Source organism: Paramormyrops kingsleyae, unplaced genomic scaffold (assembly GCF_048594095.1).
Source record: "Paramormyrops kingsleyae isolate MSU_618 unplaced genomic scaffold, PKINGS_0.4 ups31, whole genome shotgun sequence".
In the NCBI taxonomy this organism is placed as follows: Eukaryota; Metazoa; Chordata; class Actinopteri; order Osteoglossiformes; family Mormyridae; genus Paramormyrops; species Paramormyrops kingsleyae.
In genome coordinates, this window is record NW_027325969.1 from 792,979 (window position 1) to 812,757 (window position 19,779).

Here is a 19,779-nt window from a genome sequence, read left to right on the forward strand (position 1 = left end):
ACCACATATTAAACGGATTTTTGGAACAGGGAGCCGGAAGTGGGGCTTGCCCCGTCCGCTCCACGCATCGACCCGGTATTGCAGTGCTTCCGGGAATGGTGCACCTCTACTGCCCCCTGTTGTCGAAAGGCAGAACTGACTGACTGACTGACTGACTGACTGAGTGAGTGAGTGAGTGAGTGAGTGAGTGAGTGACTAATAGACTGAGTGCTGTGAGGGGGGGGGCCCTGTCTGTGCGTGGCCCCCGTTTTCCGCCGTTTTTCTTTTTTTTTTTTTTTTTTTTTTTTTTTTAAAGGAAGGTGACACACTGTTTGTGCGGTGGACAGCTGCGCTGAGGTAAGGCATGATGTCATCTTTGCCTTTTGAATTTCCCCTCATGTTTGTTAAAATGATTGCTGTCTTTTGAGAGGACAGGAGGACAGGGAGGAGTCGGGGCCCCGAGGACGGCGGCTGCGACGCCCCTGGGCATTCTACTCCGAGCGGGGGCGTCACGCAGGCCCGGCTACGGCGGCGGGCTTGGCGGCGGCCCCATATCGACTCGGGTCTCTCTTCATCCCGTATAAATCTTTCGCCTTTTACTAAAGATTTCCGTGGAGAGGGATAGCGATGAGTTCATGGTATTTTTGGAGGCTCTGCCCAAGCAGAGCTGCACTGCTGCTGTCAAAGGAAGACTGGGCCCGGCTTAGCGGCTGGCGTTAGGTGCCCGGTGGCGCGGCTGTGGTCTCCCTGGATCACGCGTGGACTCGCCGGGCGACACCTGCCAGAGGGGCTGGTGAGGGCTGAGCCGCGCCAGCTCCGTCGGCATCCCGCATGCCGGCGCCCGGCGGGGCGCAATTTGTGGGTATCGCTTCTCGGCCTTTTGGCTAAGATCAAGTGTAGTATCTGTTCTTATCAGTTTAATATCTGATACGTCCCCCATGGAGGGGACCACATATTAAACGGATTTTTGGAACAGGGAGCCGGAAGTGGGGCTTGCCCCGTCGCTCCACGCATCGACCCGGTATTGCAGTGCTTCCGGGAATGGTGCACCTCTACTGCCCCCTGTTGTCGAAAGGCAGAACTGACTGACTGACTGACTGACTGACTGACTGACTGAGTGAGTGAGTGAGTGAGTGAGTGACTAATAGACTGAGTGCTGTGAGGGGGGGGGCCCTGTCTGTGCGTGGCCCCCGTTTCCCGCCGTTTTTCTTTTTTTTTTTTTTTTTTTTTTTTTTTTTTAAAGGAAGGTGACACACTGTTTTGTGCGGTGGACAGCTGCGCTGAGGTAAGGCATGATGTCATCTTTGCCTTTTGAATTTCCCCTCATGTTTGTTAAAATGATTGCTGTCTTTTGAGAGGACAGGAGGACAGGGAGGAGTCGGGCCCCGAGGACGGCGGCTGCGACGCCCCTGGGCATTCTACTCCGAGCGGGGGCGTCACGCAGGCCCGGCTAACGGCGGCGGGCTTGGCGGCGGCCCATATCGACTCGGGTCTCTCTTCATCCCGTATAAATCTTTCGCCTTTTACTAAAGATTTCCGTGGAGAGGGATAGCGATGAGTTCATGGTATTTTTGGAGGCTCTGCCCAAGCAGAGCTGCACTGCTGCTGTCAAAGGAAGACTGGGCCCGGCTTAGCGGCTGGCGTTAGGTGCCCGGTGGCGCGGCTGTGGTCTCCCTGGATCACGCGTGGACTCGCCGGGCGACACCTGCCAGAGGGGCTGGTGAGGGCTGAGCCGCGCCAGCTCCGTCGGCATCCCGCATGCCGGCGCCCGGCGGGGCGCAATTTGTGGGTATCGCTTCTCGGCCTTTTGGCTAAGATCAAGTGTAGTATCTGTTCTTATCAGTTTAATATCTGATACGTCCCCCATGGAGGGGACCACATATTAAACGGATTTTTGGAACAGGGAGCCGGAAGTGGGGCTTGCCCCGTCCGCTCCACGCATCGACCCGGTATTGCAGTGCTTCCGGGAATGGTGCACCTCTACTGCCCCCTGTTGTCGAAAGGCAGAACTGACTGACTGACTGACTGACTGACTGACTGACTGAGTGAGTGAGTGAGTGAGTGAGTGAGTGACTAATAGACTGAGTGCTGTGAGGGGGGGGGCCCTGTCTGTGCGTGGCCCCCGTTTCCCGCCGTTTTTCTTTTTTTTTTTTTTTTTTTTTTTTTTTTTTAAAGGAAGGTGACACACTGTTTGTGCGGTGGACAGCTGCGCTGAGGTAAGGCATGATGTCATCTTTGCCTTTTGAATTTCCCCTCATGTTTGTTAAAATGATTGCTGTCTTTTGAGAGGACAGGAGGACAGGGAGGAGTCGGGGCCCGAGGACGGCGGCTGCGACGCCCCTGGGCATTCTACTCCGAGCGGGGGCGTCACGCAGGCCCGGCTAACGGCGGCGGGCTTGGCGGCGGCCCCATATCGACTCGGGTCTCTCTTCATCCCGTATAAATCTTTCGCCTTTTACTAAAGATTTCCGTGGAGAGGGATAGCGATGAGTTCATGGTATTTTTGGAGGCTCTGCCCAAGCAGAGCTGCACTGCTGCTGTCAAAGGAAGACTGGGCCCGGCTTAGCGGCTGGCGTTAGGTGCCCGGTGGCGCGGCTGTGGTCTCCTGGATCACGCGTGGACTCGCCGGGCGACACCTGCCAGAGGGGCTGGTGAGGGCTGAGCCGCGCCAGCTCCGTCGGCATCCCGCATGCCGGCGCCCGGCGGGGCGCATTTGTGGGTATCGCTTCTCGGCCTTTTGGCTAAGATCAAGTGTAGTATCTGTTCTTATCAGTTTAATATCTGATACGTCCCCCATGGAGGGGACCACATATTAAACGGATTTTTGGAACAGGGAGCCGGAAGTGGGGCTTGCCCCGTCCGCTCCACGCATCGACCCGGTATTGCAGTGCTTCCGGGAATGGTGCACCTCTACTGCCCCCTGTTGTCGAAAGGCAGAACTGACTGACTGACTGACTGACTGACTGAGTGAGTGAGTGAGTGAGTGAGTGAGTGAGTGACTAATAGACTGAGTGCTGTGAGGGGGGGGGCCCTGTCTGTGCGTGGCCCCCGTTTCCCGCCGTTTTTCTTTTTTTTTTTTTTTTTTTTTTTTTTTAAAGGAAGGTGACACACTGTTTGTGCGGTGGACAGCTGCGCTGAGGTAAGGCATGATGTCATCTTTGCCTTTTGAATTTCCCCTCATGTTTGTTAAAATGATTGCTGTCTTTTGAGAGGACAGGAGGACAGGGAGGAGTCGGGGCCCCGAGGACGGCGGCTGCGACGCCCCTGGGCATTCTACTCCGAGCGGGGGCGTCACGCAGGCCCGGCTAACGGCGGCGGGCTTGGCGGCGGCCCCATATCGACTCGGGTCTCTCTTCATCCCGTATAAATCTTTCGCCTTTTACTAAAGATTTCCGTGGAGAGGGATAGCGATGAGTTCATGGTATTTTTGGAGGCTCTGCCCAAGCAGAGCTGCACTGCTGCTGTCAAAGGAAGACTGGGCCCGGCTTAGCGGCTGGCGTTAGGTGCCCGGTGGCGCGGCTGTGGTCTCCCTGGATCACGCGTGGACTCGCCGGGCGACACCTGCCAGAGGGGCTGGTGAGGGCTGAGCCGCGCCAGCTCCGTCGGCATCCCGCATGCCGGCGCCCGGCGGGGCGCAATTTGTGGGTATCGCTTCTCGGCCTTTTGGCTAAGATCAAGTGTAGTATCTGTTCTTATCAGTTTAATATCTGATACGTCCCCCATGGAGGGGACCACATATTAAACGGATTTTTGGAACAGGGAGCCGGAAGTGGGGCTTGCCCCGTCCGCTCCACGCATCGACCCGGTATTGCAGTGCTTCCGGGAATGGTGCACCTCTACTGCCCCCTGTTGTCGAAAGGCAGAACTGACTGACTGACTGACTGACTGACTGACTGACTGAGTGAGTGAGTGAGTGAGTGAGTGACTAATAGACTGAGTGCTGTGAGGGGGGGGGCCCTGTCTGTGCGTGGCCCCCGTTTCCCGCCGTTTTTCTTTTTTTTTTTTTTTTTTTTTTTTTTTAAAGGAAGGTGACACACTGTTTGTGCGGTGGACAGCTGCGCTGAGGTAAGGCATGATGTCATCTTTGCCTTTTGAATTTCCCCTCATGTTTGTTAAAATGATTGCTGTCTTTTGAGAGGACAGGAGGACAGGGAGGAGTCGGGGCCCCGAGGACGGCGGCTGCGACGCCCCTGGGCATTCTACTCCGAGCGGGGGCGTCACGCAGGCCCGGCTAACGGCGGCGGGCTTGGCGGCGGCCCCATATCGACTCGGGTCTCTCTTCATCCCGTATAAATCTTTCGCCTTTTACTAAAGATTTCCGTGGAGAGGGATAGCGATGAGTTCATGGTATTTTTGGAGGCTCTGCCCAAGCAGAGCTGCACTGCTGCTGTCAAAGGAAGACTGGGCCCGGCTTAGCGGCTGGCGTTAGGTGCCCGGTGGCGCGGCTGTGGTCTCCCTGGATCACGCGTGGACTCGCCGGGCGACACCTGCCAGAGGGGCTGGTGAGGGCTGAGCCGCGCCAGCTCCGTCGGCATCCCGCATGCCGGCGCCCGGCGGGGCGCAATTTGTGGGTATCGCTTCTCGGCCTTTTGGCTAAGATCAAGTGTAGTATCTGTTCTTATCAGTTTAATATCTGATACGTCCCCCATGGAGGGGACCACATATTAAACGGATTTTTGGAACAGGGAGCCGGAAGTGGGGCTTGCCCCGTCCGCTCCACGCATCGACCCGGTATTGCAGTGCTTCCGGGAATGGTGCACCTCTACTGCCCCCTGTTGTCGAAAGGCAGAACTGACTGACTGACTGACTGACTGACTGACTGACTGAGTGAGTGAGTGAGTGAGTGAGTGAGTGAGTGAGTGAGTGAGTGAGTGACTAATAGACTGAGTGCTGTGAGGGGGGGGGCCCTGTCTGTGCGTGGCCCCCGTTTCCCGCCGTTTTTCTTTTTTTTTTTTTTTTTTTTTTTTTTTTAAAGGAAGGTGACACACTGTTTGTGCGGTGGACAGCTGCGCTGAGGTAAGGCATGATGTCATCTTTGCCTTTTGAATTTCCCCTCATGTTTGTTAAAATGATTGCTGTCTTTTGAGAGGACAGGAGGACAGGGAGGAGTCGGGGCCCCGAGGACGGCGGCTGCGACGCCCCTGGGCATTCTACTCCGAGCGGGGGCGTCACGCAGGCCCGGCTAACGGCGGCGGGCTTGGCGGCGGCCCCATATCGACTCGGGTCTCTCTTCATCCCGTATAAATCTTTCGCCTTTTACTAAAGATTTCCGTGGAGAGGGATAGCGATGAGTTCATGGTATTTTTGGAGGCTCTGCCCAAGCAGAGCTGCACTGCTGCTGTCAAAGGAAGACTGGGCCCGGCTTAGCGGCTGGCGTTAGGTGCCCGGTGGCGCGGCTGTGGTCTCCCTGGATCACGCGTGGACTCGCCGGGCGACACCTGCCAGAGGGGCTGGTGAGGGCTGAGCCGCGCCAGCTCCGTCGGCATCCCGCATGCCGGCGCCCGGCGGGGCGCAATTTGTGGGTATCGCTTCTCGGCCTTTTGGCTAAGATCAAGTGTAGTATCTGTTCTTATCAGTTTAATATCTGATACGTCCCCCATGGAGGGGACCACATATTAAACGGATTTTTGGAACAGGGAGCCGGAAGTGGGGCTTGCCCCGTCCGCTCCACGCATCGACCCGGTATTGCAGTGCTTCCGGGAATGGTGCACCTCTACTGCCCCCTGTTGTCGAAAGGCAGAACTGACTGACTGACTGACTGACTGACTGACTGACTGAGTGAGTGAGTGAGTGAGTGAGTGAGTGAGTGAGTGAGTGAGTGAGTGACTAATAGACTGAGTGCTGTGAGGGGGGGGGCCCTGTCTGTGCGTGGCCCCCGTTTCCCGCCGTTTTTCTTTTTTTTTTTTTTTTTTTTTTTTTTTAAAGGAAGGTGACACACTGTTTGTGCGGTGGACAGCTGCGCTGAGGTAAGGCATGATGTCATCTTTGCCTTTTGAATTTCCCCTCATGTTTGTTAAAATGATTGCTGTCTTTTGAGAGGACAGGAGGACAGGGAGGAGTCGGGGCCCCGAGGACGGCGGCTGCGACGCCCCTGGGCATTCTACTCCGAGCGGGGGCGTCACGCAGGCCCGGCTAACGGCGGCGGGCTTGGCGGCGGCCCCATATCGACTCGGGTCTCTCTTCATCCCGTATAAATCTTTCGCCTTTTACTAAAGATTTCCGTGGAGAGGGATAGCGATGAGTTCATGGTATTTTTGGAGGCTCTGCCCAAGCAGAGCTGCACTGCTGCTGTCAAAGGAAGACTGGGCCCGGCTTAGCGGCTGGCGTTAGGTGCCCGGTGGCGCGGCTGTGGTCTCCCTGGATCACGCGTGGACTCGCCGGGCGACACCTGCCAGAGGGGCTGGTGAGGGCTGAGCCGCGCCAGCTCCGTCGGCATCCCGCATGCCGGCGCCCGGCGGGGCGCAATTTGTGGGTATCGCTTCTCGGCCTTTTGGCTAAGATCAAGTGTAGTATCTGTTCTTATCAGTTTAATATCTGATACGTCCCCCATGGAGGGGACCACATATTAAACGGATTTTTGGAACAGGGAGCCGGAAGTGGGGCTTGCCCCGTCCGCTCCACGCATCGACCCGGTATTGCAGTGCTTCCGGGAATGGTGCACCTCTACTGCCCCCTGTTGTCGAAAGGCAGAACTGACTGACTGACTGACTGACTGACTGAGTGAGTGAGTGAGTGAGTGAGTGAGTGAGTGACTAATAGACTGAGTGCTGTGAGGGGGGGGGCCCTGTCTGTGCGTGGCCCCCGTTTCCCGCCGTTTTTCTTTTTTTTTTTTTTTTTTTTTTTTTTTTTTAAAGGAAGGTGACACACTGTTTGTGCGGTGGACAGCTGCGCTGAGGTAAGGCATGATGTCATCTTTGCCTTTTGAATTTCCCCTCATGTTTGTTAAAATGATTGCTGTCTTTTGAGAGGACAGGAGGACAGGGAGGAGTCGGGGCCCCGAGGACGGCGGCTGCGACGCCCCTGGGCATTCTACTCCGAGCGGGGGCGTCACGCAGGCCCGGCTAACGGCGGCGGGCTTGGCGGCGGCCCCATATCGACTCGGGTCTCTCTTCATCCCGTATAAATCTTTCGCCTTTTACTAAAGATTTCCGTGGAGAGGGATAGCGATGAGTTCATGGTATTTTTGGAGGCTCTGCCCAAGCAGAGCTGCACTGCTGCTGTCAAAGGAAGACTGGGCCCGGCTTAGCGGCTGGCGTTAGGTGCCCGGTGGCGCGGCTGTGGTCTCCCTGGATCACGCGTGGACTCGCCGGGCGACACCTGCCAGAGGGGCTGGTGAGGGCTGAGCCGCGCCAGCTCCGTCGGCATCCCGCATGCCGGCGCCCGGCGGGGCGCAATTTGTGGGTATCGCTTCTCGGCCTTTTGGCTAAGATCAAGTGTAGTATCTGTTCTTATCAGTTTAATATCTGATACGTCCCCCATGGAGGGGACCACATATTAAACGGATTTTTGGAACAGGGAGCCGGAAGTGGGGCTTGCCCCGTCCGCTCCACGCATCGACCCGGTATTGCAGTGCTTCCGGGAATGGTGCACCTCTACTGCCCCCTGTTGTCGAAAGGCAGAACTGACTGACTGACTGACTGACTGACTGAGTGAGTGAGTGAGTGAGTGAGTGAGTGAGTGACTAATAGACTGAGTGCTGTGAGGGGGGGGGCCCTGTCTGTGCGTGGCCCCCGTTTCCCGCCGTTTTTCTTTTTTTTTTTTTTTTTTTTTTTTTTTTAAAGGAAGGTGACACACTGTTTGTGCGGTGGACAGCTGCGCTGAGGTAAGGCATGATGTCATCTTTGCCTTTTGAATTTCCCCTCATGTTTGTTAAAATGATTGCTGTCTTTTGAGAGGACAGGAGGACAGGGAGGAGTCGGGGCCCCGAGGACGGCGGCTGCGACGCCCCTGGGCATTCTACTCCGAGCGGGGGCGTCACGCAGGCCCGGCTAACGGCGGCGGGCTTGGCGGCGGCCCCATATCGACTCGGGTCTCTCTTCATCCCGTATAAATCTTTCGCCTTTTACTAAAGATTTCCGTGGAGAGGGATAGCGATGAGTTCATGGTATTTTTGGAGGCTCTGCCCAAGCAGAGCTGCACTGCTGCTGTCAAAGGAAGACTGGGCCCGGCTTAGCGGCTGGCGTTAGGTGCCCGGTGGCGCGGCTGTGGTCTCCCTGGATCACGCGTGGACTCGCCGGGCGACACCTGCCAGAGGGGCTGGTGAGGGCTGAGCCGCGCCAGCTCCGTCGGCATCCCGCATGCCGGCGCCCGGCGGGGCGCAATTTGTGGGTATCGCTTCTCGGCCTTTTGGCTAAGATCAAGTGTAGTATCTGTTCTTATCAGTTTAATATCTGATACGTCCCCCATGGAGGGGACCACATATTAAACGGATTTTTGGAACAGGGAGCCGGAAGTGGGGCTTGCCCCGTCCGCTCCACGCATCGACCCGGTATTGCAGTGCTTCCGGGAATGGTGCACCTCTACTGCCCCCTGTTGTCGAAAGGCAGAACTGACTGACTGACTGACTGACTGACTGACTGACTGAGTGAGTGAGTGAGTGACTAATAGACTGAGTGCTGTGAGGGGGGGGGCCCTGTCTGTGCGTGGCCCCCGTTTCCCGCCGTTTTTCTTTTTTTTTTTTTTTTTTTTTTTTTTTTAAAGGAAGGTGACACACTGTTTGTGCGGTGGACAGCTGCGCTGAGGTAAGGCATGATGTCATCTTTGCCTTTTGAATTTCCCCTCATGTTTGTTAAAATGATTGCTGTCTTTTGAGAGGACAGGAGGACAGGGAGGAGTCGGGGCCCCGAGGACGGCGGCTGCGACGCCCCTGGGCATTCTACTCCGAGCGGGGGCGTCACGCAGGCCCGGCTAACGGCGGCGGGCTTGGCGGCGGCCCCATATCGACTCGGGTCTCTCTTCATCCCGTATAAATCTTTCGCCTTTTACTAAAGATTTCCGTGGAGAGGGATAGCGATGAGTTCATGGTATTTTTGGAGGCTCTGCCCAAGCAGAGCTGCACTGCTGCTGTCAAAGGAAGACTGGGCCCGGCTTAGCGGCTGGCGTTAGGTGCCCGGTGGCGCGGCTGTGGTCTCCCTGGATCACGCGTGGACTCGCCGGGCGACACCTGCCAGAGGGGCTGGTGAGGGCTGAGCCGCGCCAGCTCCGTCGGCATCCCGCATGCCGGCGCCCGGCGGGGCGCAATTTGTGGGTATCGCTTCTCGGCCTTTTGGCTAAGATCAAGTGTAGTATCTGTTCTTATCAGTTTAATATCTGATACGTCCCCCATGGAGGGGACCACATATTAAACGGATTTTTGGAACAGGGAGCCGGAAGTGGGGCTTGCCCCGTCCGCTCCACGCATCGACCCGGTATTGCAGTGCTTCCGGGAATGGTGCACCTCTACTGCCCCCTGTTGTCGAAAGGCAGAACTGACTGACTGACTGACTGACTGACTGACTGACTGAGTGAGTGAGTGAGTGAGTGAGTGACTAATAGACTGAGTGCTGTGAGGGGGGGGGCCCTGTCTGTGCGTGGCCCCCGTTTCCCGCCGTTTTTCTTTTTTTTTTTTTTTTTTTTTTTTTTTTTAAAGGAAGGTGACACACTGTTTGTGCGGTGGACAGCTGCGCTGAGGTAAGGCATGATGTCATCTTTGCCTTTTGAATTTCCCCTCATGTTTGTTAAAATGATTGCTGTCTTTTGAGAGGACAGGAGGACAGGGAGGAGTCGGGGCCCCGAGGACGGCGGCTGCGACGCCCCTGGGCATTCTACTCCGAGCGGGGGCGTCACGCAGGCCCGGCTAACGGCGGCGGGCTTGGCGGCGGCCCCATATCGACTCGGGTCTCTCTTCATCCCGTATAAATCTTTCGCCTTTTACTAAAGATTTCCGTGGAGAGGGATAGCGATGAGTTCATGGTATTTTTGGAGGCTCTGCCCAAGCAGAGCTGCACTGCTGCTGTCAAAGGAAGACTGGGCCCGGCTTAGCGGCTGGCGTTAGGTGCCCGGTGGCGCGGCTGTGGTCTCCCTGGATCACGCGTGGACTCGCCGGGCGACACCTGCCAGAGGGGCTGGTGAGGGCTGAGCCGCGCCAGCTCCGTCGGCATCCCGCATGCCGGCGCCCGGCGGGGCGCAATTTGTGGGTATCGCTTCTCGGCCTTTTGGCTAAGATCAAGTGTAGTATCTGTTCTTATCAGTTTAATATCTGATACGTCCCCCATGGAGGGGACCACATATTAAACGGATTTTTGGAACAGGGAGCCGGAAGTGGGGCTTGCCCCGTCCGCTCCACGCATCGACCCGGTATTGCAGTGCTTCCGGGAATGGTGCACCTCTACTGCCCCCTGTTGTCGAAAGGCAGAACTGACTGACTGACTGACTGACTGACTGAGTGAGTGAGTGAGTGAGTGAGTGAGTGAGTGACTAATAGACTGAGTGCTGTGAGGGGGGGGGCCCTGTCTGTGCGTGGCCCCCGTTTCCCGCCGTTTTTCTTTTTTTTTTTTTTTTTTTTTTTTTTTTTAAAGGAAGGTGACACACTGTTTGTGCGGTGGACAGCTGCGCTGAGGTAAGGCATGATGTCATCTTTGCCTTTTGAATTTCCCCTCATGTTTGTTAAAATGATTGCTGTCTTTTGAGAGGACAGGAGGACAGGGAGGAGTCGGGGCCCCGAGGACGGCGGCTGCGACGCCCCTGGGCATTCTACTCCGAGCGGGGGCGTCACGCAGGCCCGGCTAACGGCGGCGGGCTTGGCGGCGGCCCCATATCGACTCGGGTCTCTCTTCATCCCGTATAAATCTTTCGCCTTTTACTAAAGATTTCCGTGGAGAGGGATAGCGATGAGTTCATGGTATTTTTGGAGGCTCTGCCCAAGCAGAGCTGCACTGCTGCTGTCAAAGGAAGACTGGGCCCGGCTTAGCGGCTGGCGTTAGGTGCCCGGTGGCGCGGCTGTGGTCTCCCTGGATCACGCGTGGACTCGCCGGGCGACACCTGCCAGAGGGGCTGGTGAGGGCTGAGCCGCGCCAGCTCCGTCGGCATCCCGCATGCCGGCGCCCGGCGGGGCGCAATTTGTGGGTATCGCTTCTCGGCCTTTTGGCTAAGATCAAGTGTAGTATCTGTTCTTATCAGTTTAATATCTGATACGTCCCCCATGGAGGGGACCACATATTAAACGGATTTTTGGAACAGGGAGCCGGAAGTGGGGCTTGCCCCGTCCGCTCCACGCATCGACCCGGTATTGCAGTGCTTCCGGGAATGGTGCACCTCTACTGCCCCCTGTTGTCGAAAGGCAGAACTGACTGACTGACTGACTGACTGACTGACTGACTGAGTGAGTGAGTGAGTGAGTGAGTGAGTGAGTGAGTGAGTGAGTGAGTGACTAATAGACTGAGTGCTGTGAGGGGGGGGGCCCTGTCTGTGCGTGGCCCCCGTTTCCCGCCGTTTTTCTTTTTTTTTTTTTTTTTTTTTTTTTTTTAAAGGAAGGTGACACACTGTTTGTGCGGTGGACAGCTGCGCTGAGGTAAGGCATGATGTCATCTTTGCCTTTTGAATTTCCCCTCATGTTTGTTAAAATGATTGCTGTCTTTTGAGAGGACAGGAGGACAGGGAGGAGTCGGGGCCCCGAGGACGGCGGCTGCGACGCCCCTGGGCATTCTACTCCGAGCGGGGGCGTCACGCAGGCCCGGCTAACGGCGGCGGGCTTGGCGGCGGCCCCATATCGACTCGGGTCTCTCTTCATCCCGTATAAATCTTTCGCCTTTTACTAAAGATTTCCGTGGAGAGGGATAGCGATGAGTTCATGGTATTTTTGGAGGCTCTGCCCAAGCAGAGCTGCACTGCTGCTGTCAAAGGAAGACTGGGCCCGGCTTAGCGGCTGGCGTTAGGTGCCCGGTGGCGCGGCTGTGGTCTCCCTGGATCACGCGTGGACTCGCCGGGCGACACCTGCCAGAGGGGCTGGTGAGGGCTGAGCCGCGCCAGCTCCGTCGGCATCCCGCATGCCGGCGCCCGGCGGGGCGCAATTTGTGGGTATCGCTTCTCGGCCTTTTGGCTAAGATCAAGTGTAGTATCTGTTCTTATCAGTTTAATATCTGATACGTCCCCCATGGAGGGGACCACATATTAAACGGATTTTTGGAACAGGGAGCCGGAAGTGGGGCTTGCCCCGTCCGCTCCACGCATCGACCCGGTATTGCAGTGCTTCCGGGAATGGTGCACCTCTACTGCCCCCTGTTGTCGAAAGGCAGAACTGACTGACTGACTGACTGACTGACTGACTGACTGAGTGAGTGAGTGAGTGAGTGAGTGACTAATAGACTGAGTGCTGTGAGGGGGGGGGCCCTGTCTGTGCGTGGCCCCCGTTTCCCGCCGTTTTTCTTTTTTTTTTTTTTTTTTTTTTTTTTTAAAGGAAGGTGACACACTGTTTGTGCGGTGGACAGCTGCGCTGAGGTAAGGCATGATGTCATCTTTGCCTTTTGAATTTCCCCTCATGTTTGTTAAAATGATTGCTGTCTTTTGAGAGGACAGGAGGACAGGGAGGAGTCGGGGCCCCGAGGACGGCGGCTGCGACGCCCCTGGGCATTCTACTCCGAGCGGGGGCGTCACGCAGGCCCGGCTAACGGCGGCGGGCTTGGCGGCGGCCCCATATCGACTCGGGTCTCTCTTCATCCCGTATAAATCTTTCGCCTTTTACTAAAGATTTCCGTGGAGAGGGATAGCGATGAGTTCATGGTATTTTTGGAGGCTCTGCCCAAGCAGAGCTGCACTGCTGCTGTCAAAGGAAGACTGGGCCCGGCTTAGCGGCTGGCGTTAGGTGCCCGGTGGCGCGGCTGTGGTCTCCCTGGATCACGCGTGGACTCGCCGGGCGACACCTGCCAGAGGGGCTGGTGAGGGCTGAGCCGCGCCAGCTCCGTCGGCATCCCGCATGCCGGCGCCCGGCGGGGCGCAATTTGTGGGTATCGCTTCTCGGCCTTTTGGCTAAGATCAAGTGTAGTATCTGTTCTTATCAGTTTAATATCTGATACGTCCCCCATGGAGGGGACCACATATTAAACGGATTTTTGGAACAGGGAGCCGGAAGTGGGGCTTGCCCCGTCCGCTCCACGCATCGACCCGGTATTGCAGTGCTTCCGGGAATGGTGCACCTCTACTGCCCCCTGTTGTCGAAAGGCAGAACTGACTGACTGACTGACTGACTGACTGACTGACTGAGTGAGTGAGTGAGTGAGTGAGTGACTAATAGACTGAGTGCTGTGAGGGGGGGGGCCCTGTCTGTGCGTGGCCCCCGTTTCCCGCCGTTTTTCTTTTTTTTTTTTTTTTTTTTTTTTTTTTAAAGGAAGGTGACACACTGTTTGTGCGGTGGACAGCTGCGCTGAGGTAAGGCATGATGTCATCTTTGCCTTTTGAATTTCCCCTCATGTTTGTTAAAATGATTGCTGTCTTTTGAGAGGACAGGAGGACAGGGAGGAGTCGGGGCCCCGAGGACGGCGGCTGCGACGCCCCTGGGCATTCTACTCCGAGCGGGGGCGTCACGCAGGCCCGGCTAACGGCGGCGGGCTTGGCGGCGGCCCCATATCGACTCGGGTCTCTCTTCATCCCGTATAAATCTTTCGCCTTTTACTAAAGATTTCCGTGGAGAGGGATAGCGATGAGTTCATGGTATTTTTGGAGGCTCTGCCCAAGCAGAGCTGCACTGCTGCTGTCAAAGGAAGACTGGGCCCGGCTTAGCGGCTGGCGTTAGGTGCCCGGTGGCGCGGCTGTGGTCTCCCTGGATCACGCGTGGACTCGCCGGGCGACACCTGCCAGAGGGGCTGGTGAGGGCTGAGCCGCGCCAGCTCCGTCGGCATCCCGCATGCCGGCGCCCGGCGGGGCGCAATTTGTGGGTATCGCTTCTCGGCCTTTTGGCTAAGATCAAGTGTAGTATCTGTTCTTATCAGTTTAATATCTGATACGTCCCCCATGGAGGGGACCACATATTAAACGGATTTTTGGAACAGGGAGCCGGAAGTGGGGCTTGCCCCGTCCGCTCCACGCATCGACCCGGTATTGCAGTGCTTCCGGGAATGGTGCACCTCTACTGCCCCCTGTTGTCGAAAGGCAGAACTGACTGACTGACTGACTGACTGACTGAGTGAGTGAGTGAGTGAGTGAGTGAGTGAGTGAGTGACTAATAGACTGAGTGCTGTGAGGGGGGGGGCCCTGTCTGTGCGTGGCCCCCGTTTCCCGCCGTTTTTCTTTTTTTTTTTTTTTTTTTTTTTTTTTTTAAAGGAAGGTGACACACTGTTTGTGCGGTGGACAGCTGCGCTGAGGTAAGGCATGATGTCATCTTTGCCTTTTGAATTTCCCCTCATGTTTGTTAAAATGATTGCTGTCTTTTGAGAGGACAGGAGGACAGGGAGGAGTCGGGGCCCCGAGGACGGCGGCTGCGACGCCCCTGGGCATTCTACTCCGAGCGGGGGCGTCACGCAGGCCCGGCTAACGGCGGCGGGCTTGGCGGCGGCCCCATATCGACTCGGGTCTCTCTTCATCCCGTATAAATCTTTCGCCTTTTACTAAAGATTTCCGTGGAGAGGGATAGCGATGAGTTCATGGTATTTTTGGAGGCTCTGCCCAAGCAGAGCTGCACTGCTGCTGTCAAAGGAAGACTGGGCCCGGCTTAGCGGCTGGCGTTAGGTGCCCGGTGGCGCGGCTGTGGTCTCCCTGGATCACGCGTGGACTCGCCGGGCGACACCTGCCAGAGGGGCTGGTGAGGGCTGAGCCGCGCCAGCTCCGTCGGCATCCCGCATGCCGGCGCCCGGCGGGGCGCAATTTGTGGGTATCGCTTCTCGGCCTTTTGGCTAAGATCAAGTGTAGTATCTGTTCTTATCAGTTTAATATCTGATACGTCCCCCATGGAGGGGACCACATATTAAACGGATTTTTGGAACAGGGAGCCGGAAGTGGGGCTTGCCCCGTCCGCTCCACGCATCGACCCGGTATTGCAGTGCTTCCGGGAATGGTGCACCTCTACTGCCCCCTGTTGTCGAAAGGCAGAACTGACTGACTGACTGACTGACTGACTGACTGACTGAGTGAGTGAGTGAGTGAGTGAGTGAGTGAGTGAGTGACTAATAGACTGAGTGCTGTGAGGGGGGGGGCCCTGTCTGTGCGTGGCCCCCGTTTCCCGCCGTTTTTCTTTTTTTTTTTTTTTTTTTTTTTTTTTTAAAGGAAGGTGACACACTGTTTGTGCGGTGGACAGCTGCGCTGAGGTAAGGCATGATGTCATCTTTGCCTTTTGAATTTCCCCTCATGTTTGTTAAAATGATTGCTGTCTTTTGAGAGGACAGGAGGACAGGGAGGAGTCGGGGCCCCGAGGACGGCGGCTGCGACGCCCCTGGGCATTCTACTCCGAGCGGGGGCGTCACGCAGGCCCGGCTAACGGCGGCGGGCTTGGCGGCGGCCCCATATCGACTCGGGTCTCTCTTCATCCCGTATAAATCTTTCGCCTTTTACTAAAGATTTCCGTGGAGAGGGATAGCGATGAGTTCATGGTATTTTTGGAGGCTCTGCCCAAGCAGAGCTGCACTGCTGCTGTCAAAGGAAGACTGGGCCCGGCTTAGCGGCTGGCGTTAGGTGCCCGGTGGCGCGGCTGTGGTCTCCCTGGATCACGCGTGGACTCGCCGGGCGACACCTGCCAGAGGGGCTGGTGAGGGCTGAGCCGCGCCAGCTCCGTCGGCATCCCGCATGCCGGCGCCCGGCGGGGCGCAATTTGTGGGTATCGCTTCTCGGCCTTTTGGCTAAGATCAAGTGTAGTATCTGTTCTTATCAGTTTAATATCTGATACGTCCCCCATGGAGGGGACCACATATTAAACGGATTTTTGGAACAGGGAGCCGGAAGTGGGGCTTGCCCCGTCCGCTCCACGCATCGACCCGGTATTGCAGTGCTTCCGGGAATGGTGCACCTCTACTGCCCCCTGTTGTCGAAAGGCAGAACTGACTGACTGACTGACTGACTGACTGACTGACTGACTGAGTGAGTGAGTGAGTGAGTGAGTGACTAATAGACTGAGTGCTGTGAGGGGGGGGGCCCTGTCTGTGCGTGGCCCCCGTTTCCCGCCGTTTTTCTTTTTTTTTTTTTTTTTTTTTTTTTTTTTAAAGGAAGGTGACACACTGTTTGTGCGGTGGACAGCTGCGCTGAGGTAAGGCATGATGTCATCTTTGCCTTTTGAATTTCCCCTCATGTTTGTTAAAATGATTGCTGTCTTTTGAGAGGACAGGAGGACAGGGAGGAGTCGGGGCCCCGAGGACGGCGGCTGCGACGCCCCTGGGCATTCTACTCCGAGCGGGGGCGTCACGCAGGCCCGGCTAACGGCGGCGGGCTTGGCGGCGGCCCCATATCGACTCGGGTCTCTCTTCATCCCGTATAAATCTTTCGCCTTTTACTAAAGATTTCCGTGGAGAGGGATAGCGATGAGTTCATGGTATTTTTGGAGGCTCTGCCCAAGCAGAGCTGCACTGCTGCTGTCAAAGGAAGACTGGGCCCGGCTTAGCGGCTGGCGTTAGGTGCCCGGTGGCGCGGCTGTGGTCTCCCTGGATCACGCGTGGACTCGCCGGGCGACACCTGCCAGAGGGGCTGGTGAGGGCTGAGCCGCGCCAGCTCCGTCGGCATCCCGCATGCCGGCGCCCGGCGGGGCGCAATTTGTGGGTATCGCTTCTCGGCCTTTTGGCTAAGATCAAGTGTAGTATCTGTTCTTATCAGTTTAATATCTGATACGTCCCCCATGGAGGGGACCACATATTAAACGGATTTTTGGAACAGGGAGCCGGAAGTGGGGCTTGCCCCGTCCGCTCCACGCATCGACCCGGTATTGCAGTGCTTCCGGGAATGGTGCACCTCTACTGCCCCCTGTTGTCGAAAGGCAGAACTGACTGACTGACTGACTGACTGACTGAGTGAGTGAGTGAGTGAGTGAGTGAGTGAGTGACTAATAGACTGAGTGCTGTGAGGGGGGGGGCCCTGTCTGTGCGTGGCCCCCGTTTCCCGCCGTTTTTCTTTTTTTTTTTTTTTTTTTTTTTTTTTTTAAAGGAAGGTGACACACTGTTTGTGCGGTGGACAGCTGCGCTGAGGTAAGGCATGATGTCATCTTTGCCTTTTGAATTTCCCCTCATGTTTGTTAAAATGATTGCTGTCTTTTGAGAGGACAGGAGGACAGGGAGGAGTCGGGGCCCCGAGGACGGCGGCTGCGACGCCCCTGGGCATTCTACTCCGAGCGGGGGCGTCACGCAGGCCCGGCTAACGGCGGCGGGCTTGGCGGCGGCCCCATATCGACTCGGGTCTCTCTTCATCCCGTATAAATCTTTCGCCTTTTACTAAAGATTTCCGTGGAGAGGGATAGCGATGAGTTCATGGTATTTTTGGAGGCTCTGCCCAAGCAGAGCTGCACTGCTGCTGTCAAAGGAAGACTGGGCCCGGCTTAGCGGCTGGCGTTAGGTGCCCGGTGGCGCGGCTGTGGTCTCCCTGGATCACGCGTGGACTCGCCGGGCGACACCTGCCAGAGGGGCTGGTGAGGGCTGAGCCGCGCCAGCTCCGTCGGCATCCCGCATGCCGGCGCCCGGCGGGGCGCAATTTGTGGGTATCGCTTCTCGGCCTTTTGGCTAAGATCAAGTGTAGTATCTGTTCTTATCAGTTTAATATCTGATACGTCCCCCATGGAGGGGACCACATATTAAACGGATTTTTGGAACAGGGAGCCGGAAGTGGGGCTTGCCCCGTCCGCTCCACGCATCGACCCGGTATTGCAGTGCTTCCGGGAATGGTGCACCTCTACTGCCCCCTGTTGTCGAAAGGCAGAACTGACTGACTGACTGACTGACTGACTGACTGACTGACTGAGTGAGTGAGTGAGTGAGTGAGTGAGTGAGTGAGTGAGTGAGTGAGTGAGTGACTAATAGACTGAGTGCTGTGAGGGGGGGGGCCCTGTCTGTGCGTGGCCCCCGTTTCCCGCCGTTTTTCTTTTTTTTTTTTTTTTTTTTTTTTTTTTTAAAGGAAGGTGACACACTGTTTGTGCGGTGGACAGCTGCGCTGAGGTAAGGCATGATGTCATCTTTGCCTTTTGAATTTCCCCTCATGTTTGTTAAAATGATTGCTGTCTTTTGAGAGGACAGGAGGACAGGGAGGAGTCGGGGCCCCGAGGACGGCGGCTGCGACGCCCCTGGGCATTCTACTCCGAGCGGGGGCGTCACGCAGGCCCGGCTAACGGCGACGGGCTTGGCGGCGGCCCCATATCGACTCGGGTCTCTCTTCATCCCGTATAAATCTTTCGCCTTTTACTAAAGATTTCCGTGGAGAGGGATAGCGATGAGTTCATGGTATTTTTGGAGGCTCTGCCCAAGCAGAGCTGCACTGCTGCTGTCAAAGGAAGACTGGGCCCGGCTTAGCGGCTGGCGTTAGGTGCCCGGTGGCGCGGCTGTGGTCTCCCTGGATCACGCGTGGACTCGCCGGGCGACACCTGCCAGAGGGGCTGGTGAGGGCTGAGCCGCGCCAGCTCCGTCGGCATCCCGCATGCCGGCGCCCGGCGGGGCGCAATTTGTGGGTATCGCTTCTCGGCCTTTTGGCTAAGATCAAGTGTAGTATCTGTTCTTATCAGTTTAATATCTGATACGTCCCCCATGGAGGGGACCACATATTAAACGGATTTTTGGAACAGGGAGCCGGAAGTGGGGCTTGCCCCGTCCGCTCCACGCATCGACCCGGTATTGCAGTGCTTCCGGGAATGGTGCACCTCTACTGCCCCCTGTTGTCGAAAGGCAGAACTGACTGACTGACTGACTGACTGACTGACTGACTGAGTGAGTGAGTGAGTGAGTGAGTGACTAATAGACTGAGTGCTGTGAGGGGGGGGGCCCTGTCTGTGCGTGGCCCCCGTTTCCCGCCGTTTTTCTTTTTTTTTTTTTTTTTTTTTTTTTTTTTAAAGGAAGGTGACACACTGTTTGTGCGGTGGACAGCTGCGCTGAGGTAAGGCATGATGTCATCTTTGCCTTTTGAATTTCCCCTCATGTTTGTTAAAATGATTGCTGTCTTTTGAGAGGACAGGAGGACAGGGAGGAGTCGGGGCCCCGAGGACGGCGGCTGCGACGCCCCTGGGCATTCTACTCCGAGCGGGGGCGTCACGCAGGCCCGGCTAACGGCGGCGGGCTTGGCGGCGGCCCCATATCGACTCGGGTCTCTCTTCATCCCGTATAAATCTTTCGCCTTTTACTAAAGATTTCCGTGGAGAGGGATAGCGATGAGTTCATGGTATTTTTGGAGGCTCTGCCCAAGCAGAGCTGCACTGCTGCTGTCAAAGGAAGACTGGGCCCGGCTTAGCGGCTGGCGTTAGGTGCCCGGTGGCGCGGCTGTGGTCTCCCTGGATCACGCGTGGACTCGCCGGGCGACACCTGCCAGAGGGGCTGGTGAGGGCTGAGCCGCGCCAGCTCCGTCGGCATCCCGCATGCCGGCGCCCGGCGGGGCGCAATTTGTGGGTATCGCTTCTCGGCCTTTTGGCTAAGATCAAGTGTAGTATCTGTTCTTATCAGTTTAATATCTGATACGTCCCCCATGGAGGGGACCACATATTAAACGGATTTTTGGAACAGGGAGCCGGAAGTGGGGCTTGCCCCGTCCGCTCCACGCATCGACCCGGTATTGCAGTGCTTCCGGGAATGGTGCACCTCTACTGCCCCCTGTTGTCGAAAGGCAGAACTGACTGACTGACTGACTGACTGACTGAGTGAGTGAGTGAGTGAGTGAGTGAGT

At 56.6% G+C, this 19,779-nt stretch overlaps 42 non-coding genes and 1 pseudogene across 42 annotated transcripts; all 43 read left to right on the forward strand.

Annotated features, from left to right (window-relative positions):
* Nucleotides 1-5: 5 nt before the first annotated feature.
* LOC140584234 (U2 spliceosomal RNA) lies at nucleotides 6-102 on the forward strand (annotated as a pseudogene).
* Nucleotides 103-534: 432 nt separating this feature from the next.
* Nucleotides 535-648, forward strand: LOC140584832 (U5 spliceosomal RNA). The gene has a single exon (XR_011986794.1). It is a non-coding gene; the product is annotated as a U5 spliceosomal RNA (small nuclear RNA).
* Nucleotides 649-843: 195 nt separating this feature from the next.
* On the forward strand, nucleotides 844-1,034 carry LOC140584098 (U2 spliceosomal RNA). Its single transcript, XR_011986134.1, has one exon. It is a non-coding gene; the product is annotated as a U2 spliceosomal RNA (small nuclear RNA).
* A 427-nt stretch (nucleotides 1,035-1,461) lies between these two features.
* LOC140584833 (U5 spliceosomal RNA) lies at nucleotides 1,462-1,575 on the forward strand. The gene has a single exon (XR_011986795.1). It is a non-coding gene; the product is annotated as a U5 spliceosomal RNA (small nuclear RNA).
* Nucleotides 1,576-1,770: 195 nt separating this feature from the next.
* On the forward strand, nucleotides 1,771-1,962 carry LOC140585328 (U2 spliceosomal RNA). The gene has a single exon (XR_011987288.1). It is a non-coding gene; the product is annotated as a U2 spliceosomal RNA (small nuclear RNA).
* Nucleotides 1,963-2,393: 431 nt separating this feature from the next.
* Nucleotides 2,394-2,507, forward strand: LOC140584834 (U5 spliceosomal RNA). The gene has a single exon (XR_011986796.1). It is a non-coding gene; the product is annotated as a U5 spliceosomal RNA (small nuclear RNA).
* Nucleotides 2,508-2,700: 193 nt separating this feature from the next.
* Nucleotides 2,701-2,892, forward strand: LOC140585329 (U2 spliceosomal RNA). Its single transcript, XR_011987289.1, has one exon. It is a non-coding gene; the product is annotated as a U2 spliceosomal RNA (small nuclear RNA).
* Nucleotides 2,893-3,317: 425 nt separating this feature from the next.
* LOC140584835 (U5 spliceosomal RNA) lies at nucleotides 3,318-3,431 on the forward strand. Its single transcript, XR_011986797.1, has one exon. It is a non-coding gene; the product is annotated as a U5 spliceosomal RNA (small nuclear RNA).
* Nucleotides 3,432-3,626: 195 nt separating this feature from the next.
* On the forward strand, nucleotides 3,627-3,818 carry LOC140585331 (U2 spliceosomal RNA). Its single transcript, XR_011987291.1, has one exon. It is a non-coding gene; the product is annotated as a U2 spliceosomal RNA (small nuclear RNA).
* A 425-nt stretch (nucleotides 3,819-4,243) lies between these two features.
* LOC140584836 (U5 spliceosomal RNA) lies at nucleotides 4,244-4,357 on the forward strand. Its single transcript, XR_011986798.1, has one exon. It is a non-coding gene; the product is annotated as a U5 spliceosomal RNA (small nuclear RNA).
* Nucleotides 4,358-4,552: 195 nt separating this feature from the next.
* On the forward strand, nucleotides 4,553-4,744 carry LOC140585332 (U2 spliceosomal RNA). The gene has a single exon (XR_011987292.1). It is a non-coding gene; the product is annotated as a U2 spliceosomal RNA (small nuclear RNA).
* A 450-nt stretch (nucleotides 4,745-5,194) lies between these two features.
* On the forward strand, nucleotides 5,195-5,308 carry LOC140584837 (U5 spliceosomal RNA). The gene has a single exon (XR_011986799.1). It is a non-coding gene; the product is annotated as a U5 spliceosomal RNA (small nuclear RNA).
* A 195-nt stretch (nucleotides 5,309-5,503) lies between these two features.
* On the forward strand, nucleotides 5,504-5,695 carry LOC140585333 (U2 spliceosomal RNA). The gene has a single exon (XR_011987293.1). It is a non-coding gene; the product is annotated as a U2 spliceosomal RNA (small nuclear RNA).
* A 449-nt stretch (nucleotides 5,696-6,144) lies between these two features.
* On the forward strand, nucleotides 6,145-6,258 carry LOC140584838 (U5 spliceosomal RNA). The gene has a single exon (XR_011986800.1). It is a non-coding gene; the product is annotated as a U5 spliceosomal RNA (small nuclear RNA).
* A 195-nt stretch (nucleotides 6,259-6,453) lies between these two features.
* On the forward strand, nucleotides 6,454-6,645 carry LOC140585334 (U2 spliceosomal RNA). Its single transcript, XR_011987294.1, has one exon. It is a non-coding gene; the product is annotated as a U2 spliceosomal RNA (small nuclear RNA).
* Nucleotides 6,646-7,073: 428 nt separating this feature from the next.
* LOC140584839 (U5 spliceosomal RNA) lies at nucleotides 7,074-7,187 on the forward strand. Its single transcript, XR_011986801.1, has one exon. It is a non-coding gene; the product is annotated as a U5 spliceosomal RNA (small nuclear RNA).
* Nucleotides 7,188-7,382: 195 nt separating this feature from the next.
* Nucleotides 7,383-7,574, forward strand: LOC140585335 (U2 spliceosomal RNA). The gene has a single exon (XR_011987295.1). It is a non-coding gene; the product is annotated as a U2 spliceosomal RNA (small nuclear RNA).
* A 426-nt stretch (nucleotides 7,575-8,000) lies between these two features.
* Nucleotides 8,001-8,114, forward strand: LOC140584841 (U5 spliceosomal RNA). The gene has a single exon (XR_011986803.1). It is a non-coding gene; the product is annotated as a U5 spliceosomal RNA (small nuclear RNA).
* Nucleotides 8,115-8,309: 195 nt separating this feature from the next.
* LOC140585337 (U2 spliceosomal RNA) lies at nucleotides 8,310-8,501 on the forward strand. Its single transcript, XR_011987297.1, has one exon. It is a non-coding gene; the product is annotated as a U2 spliceosomal RNA (small nuclear RNA).
* Nucleotides 8,502-8,919: 418 nt separating this feature from the next.
* On the forward strand, nucleotides 8,920-9,033 carry LOC140584842 (U5 spliceosomal RNA). The gene has a single exon (XR_011986804.1). It is a non-coding gene; the product is annotated as a U5 spliceosomal RNA (small nuclear RNA).
* Nucleotides 9,034-9,228: 195 nt separating this feature from the next.
* Nucleotides 9,229-9,420, forward strand: LOC140585338 (U2 spliceosomal RNA). Its single transcript, XR_011987298.1, has one exon. It is a non-coding gene; the product is annotated as a U2 spliceosomal RNA (small nuclear RNA).
* Nucleotides 9,421-9,847: 427 nt separating this feature from the next.
* On the forward strand, nucleotides 9,848-9,961 carry LOC140584843 (U5 spliceosomal RNA). Its single transcript, XR_011986805.1, has one exon. It is a non-coding gene; the product is annotated as a U5 spliceosomal RNA (small nuclear RNA).
* Nucleotides 9,962-10,156: 195 nt separating this feature from the next.
* On the forward strand, nucleotides 10,157-10,348 carry LOC140585339 (U2 spliceosomal RNA). Its single transcript, XR_011987299.1, has one exon. It is a non-coding gene; the product is annotated as a U2 spliceosomal RNA (small nuclear RNA).
* Nucleotides 10,349-10,775: 427 nt separating this feature from the next.
* LOC140584844 (U5 spliceosomal RNA) lies at nucleotides 10,776-10,889 on the forward strand. Its single transcript, XR_011986806.1, has one exon. It is a non-coding gene; the product is annotated as a U5 spliceosomal RNA (small nuclear RNA).
* Nucleotides 10,890-11,084: 195 nt separating this feature from the next.
* On the forward strand, nucleotides 11,085-11,276 carry LOC140585340 (U2 spliceosomal RNA). The gene has a single exon (XR_011987300.1). It is a non-coding gene; the product is annotated as a U2 spliceosomal RNA (small nuclear RNA).
* A 450-nt stretch (nucleotides 11,277-11,726) lies between these two features.
* LOC140584845 (U5 spliceosomal RNA) lies at nucleotides 11,727-11,840 on the forward strand. The gene has a single exon (XR_011986807.1). It is a non-coding gene; the product is annotated as a U5 spliceosomal RNA (small nuclear RNA).
* Nucleotides 11,841-12,035: 195 nt separating this feature from the next.
* On the forward strand, nucleotides 12,036-12,227 carry LOC140585341 (U2 spliceosomal RNA). The gene has a single exon (XR_011987301.1). It is a non-coding gene; the product is annotated as a U2 spliceosomal RNA (small nuclear RNA).
* Nucleotides 12,228-12,652: 425 nt separating this feature from the next.
* LOC140584846 (U5 spliceosomal RNA) lies at nucleotides 12,653-12,766 on the forward strand. Its single transcript, XR_011986808.1, has one exon. It is a non-coding gene; the product is annotated as a U5 spliceosomal RNA (small nuclear RNA).
* A 195-nt stretch (nucleotides 12,767-12,961) lies between these two features.
* LOC140585342 (U2 spliceosomal RNA) lies at nucleotides 12,962-13,153 on the forward strand. The gene has a single exon (XR_011987302.1). It is a non-coding gene; the product is annotated as a U2 spliceosomal RNA (small nuclear RNA).
* A 426-nt stretch (nucleotides 13,154-13,579) lies between these two features.
* LOC140584847 (U5 spliceosomal RNA) lies at nucleotides 13,580-13,693 on the forward strand. The gene has a single exon (XR_011986809.1). It is a non-coding gene; the product is annotated as a U5 spliceosomal RNA (small nuclear RNA).
* Nucleotides 13,694-13,888: 195 nt separating this feature from the next.
* Nucleotides 13,889-14,080, forward strand: LOC140585343 (U2 spliceosomal RNA). The gene has a single exon (XR_011987303.1). It is a non-coding gene; the product is annotated as a U2 spliceosomal RNA (small nuclear RNA).
* Nucleotides 14,081-14,511: 431 nt separating this feature from the next.
* On the forward strand, nucleotides 14,512-14,625 carry LOC140584848 (U5 spliceosomal RNA). Its single transcript, XR_011986810.1, has one exon. It is a non-coding gene; the product is annotated as a U5 spliceosomal RNA (small nuclear RNA).
* Nucleotides 14,626-14,820: 195 nt separating this feature from the next.
* On the forward strand, nucleotides 14,821-15,012 carry LOC140585344 (U2 spliceosomal RNA). The gene has a single exon (XR_011987304.1). It is a non-coding gene; the product is annotated as a U2 spliceosomal RNA (small nuclear RNA).
* A 438-nt stretch (nucleotides 15,013-15,450) lies between these two features.
* On the forward strand, nucleotides 15,451-15,564 carry LOC140584849 (U5 spliceosomal RNA). Its single transcript, XR_011986811.1, has one exon. It is a non-coding gene; the product is annotated as a U5 spliceosomal RNA (small nuclear RNA).
* A 195-nt stretch (nucleotides 15,565-15,759) lies between these two features.
* On the forward strand, nucleotides 15,760-15,951 carry LOC140585345 (U2 spliceosomal RNA). The gene has a single exon (XR_011987305.1). It is a non-coding gene; the product is annotated as a U2 spliceosomal RNA (small nuclear RNA).
* A 431-nt stretch (nucleotides 15,952-16,382) lies between these two features.
* Nucleotides 16,383-16,496, forward strand: LOC140584850 (U5 spliceosomal RNA). The gene has a single exon (XR_011986812.1). It is a non-coding gene; the product is annotated as a U5 spliceosomal RNA (small nuclear RNA).
* A 195-nt stretch (nucleotides 16,497-16,691) lies between these two features.
* LOC140585346 (U2 spliceosomal RNA) lies at nucleotides 16,692-16,883 on the forward strand. The gene has a single exon (XR_011987306.1). It is a non-coding gene; the product is annotated as a U2 spliceosomal RNA (small nuclear RNA).
* Nucleotides 16,884-17,310: 427 nt separating this feature from the next.
* Nucleotides 17,311-17,424, forward strand: LOC140584852 (U5 spliceosomal RNA). The gene has a single exon (XR_011986814.1). It is a non-coding gene; the product is annotated as a U5 spliceosomal RNA (small nuclear RNA).
* A 195-nt stretch (nucleotides 17,425-17,619) lies between these two features.
* On the forward strand, nucleotides 17,620-17,811 carry LOC140585348 (U2 spliceosomal RNA). The gene has a single exon (XR_011987308.1). It is a non-coding gene; the product is annotated as a U2 spliceosomal RNA (small nuclear RNA).
* A 459-nt stretch (nucleotides 17,812-18,270) lies between these two features.
* Nucleotides 18,271-18,384, forward strand: LOC140584853 (U5 spliceosomal RNA). The gene has a single exon (XR_011986815.1). It is a non-coding gene; the product is annotated as a U5 spliceosomal RNA (small nuclear RNA).
* A 195-nt stretch (nucleotides 18,385-18,579) lies between these two features.
* On the forward strand, nucleotides 18,580-18,771 carry LOC140585349 (U2 spliceosomal RNA). Its single transcript, XR_011987309.1, has one exon. It is a non-coding gene; the product is annotated as a U2 spliceosomal RNA (small nuclear RNA).
* Nucleotides 18,772-19,198: 427 nt separating this feature from the next.
* Nucleotides 19,199-19,312, forward strand: LOC140584854 (U5 spliceosomal RNA). Its single transcript, XR_011986816.1, has one exon. It is a non-coding gene; the product is annotated as a U5 spliceosomal RNA (small nuclear RNA).
* A 195-nt stretch (nucleotides 19,313-19,507) lies between these two features.
* Nucleotides 19,508-19,699, forward strand: LOC140585350 (U2 spliceosomal RNA). Its single transcript, XR_011987310.1, has one exon. It is a non-coding gene; the product is annotated as a U2 spliceosomal RNA (small nuclear RNA).
* Nucleotides 19,700-19,779: the final 80 nt, after the last annotated feature.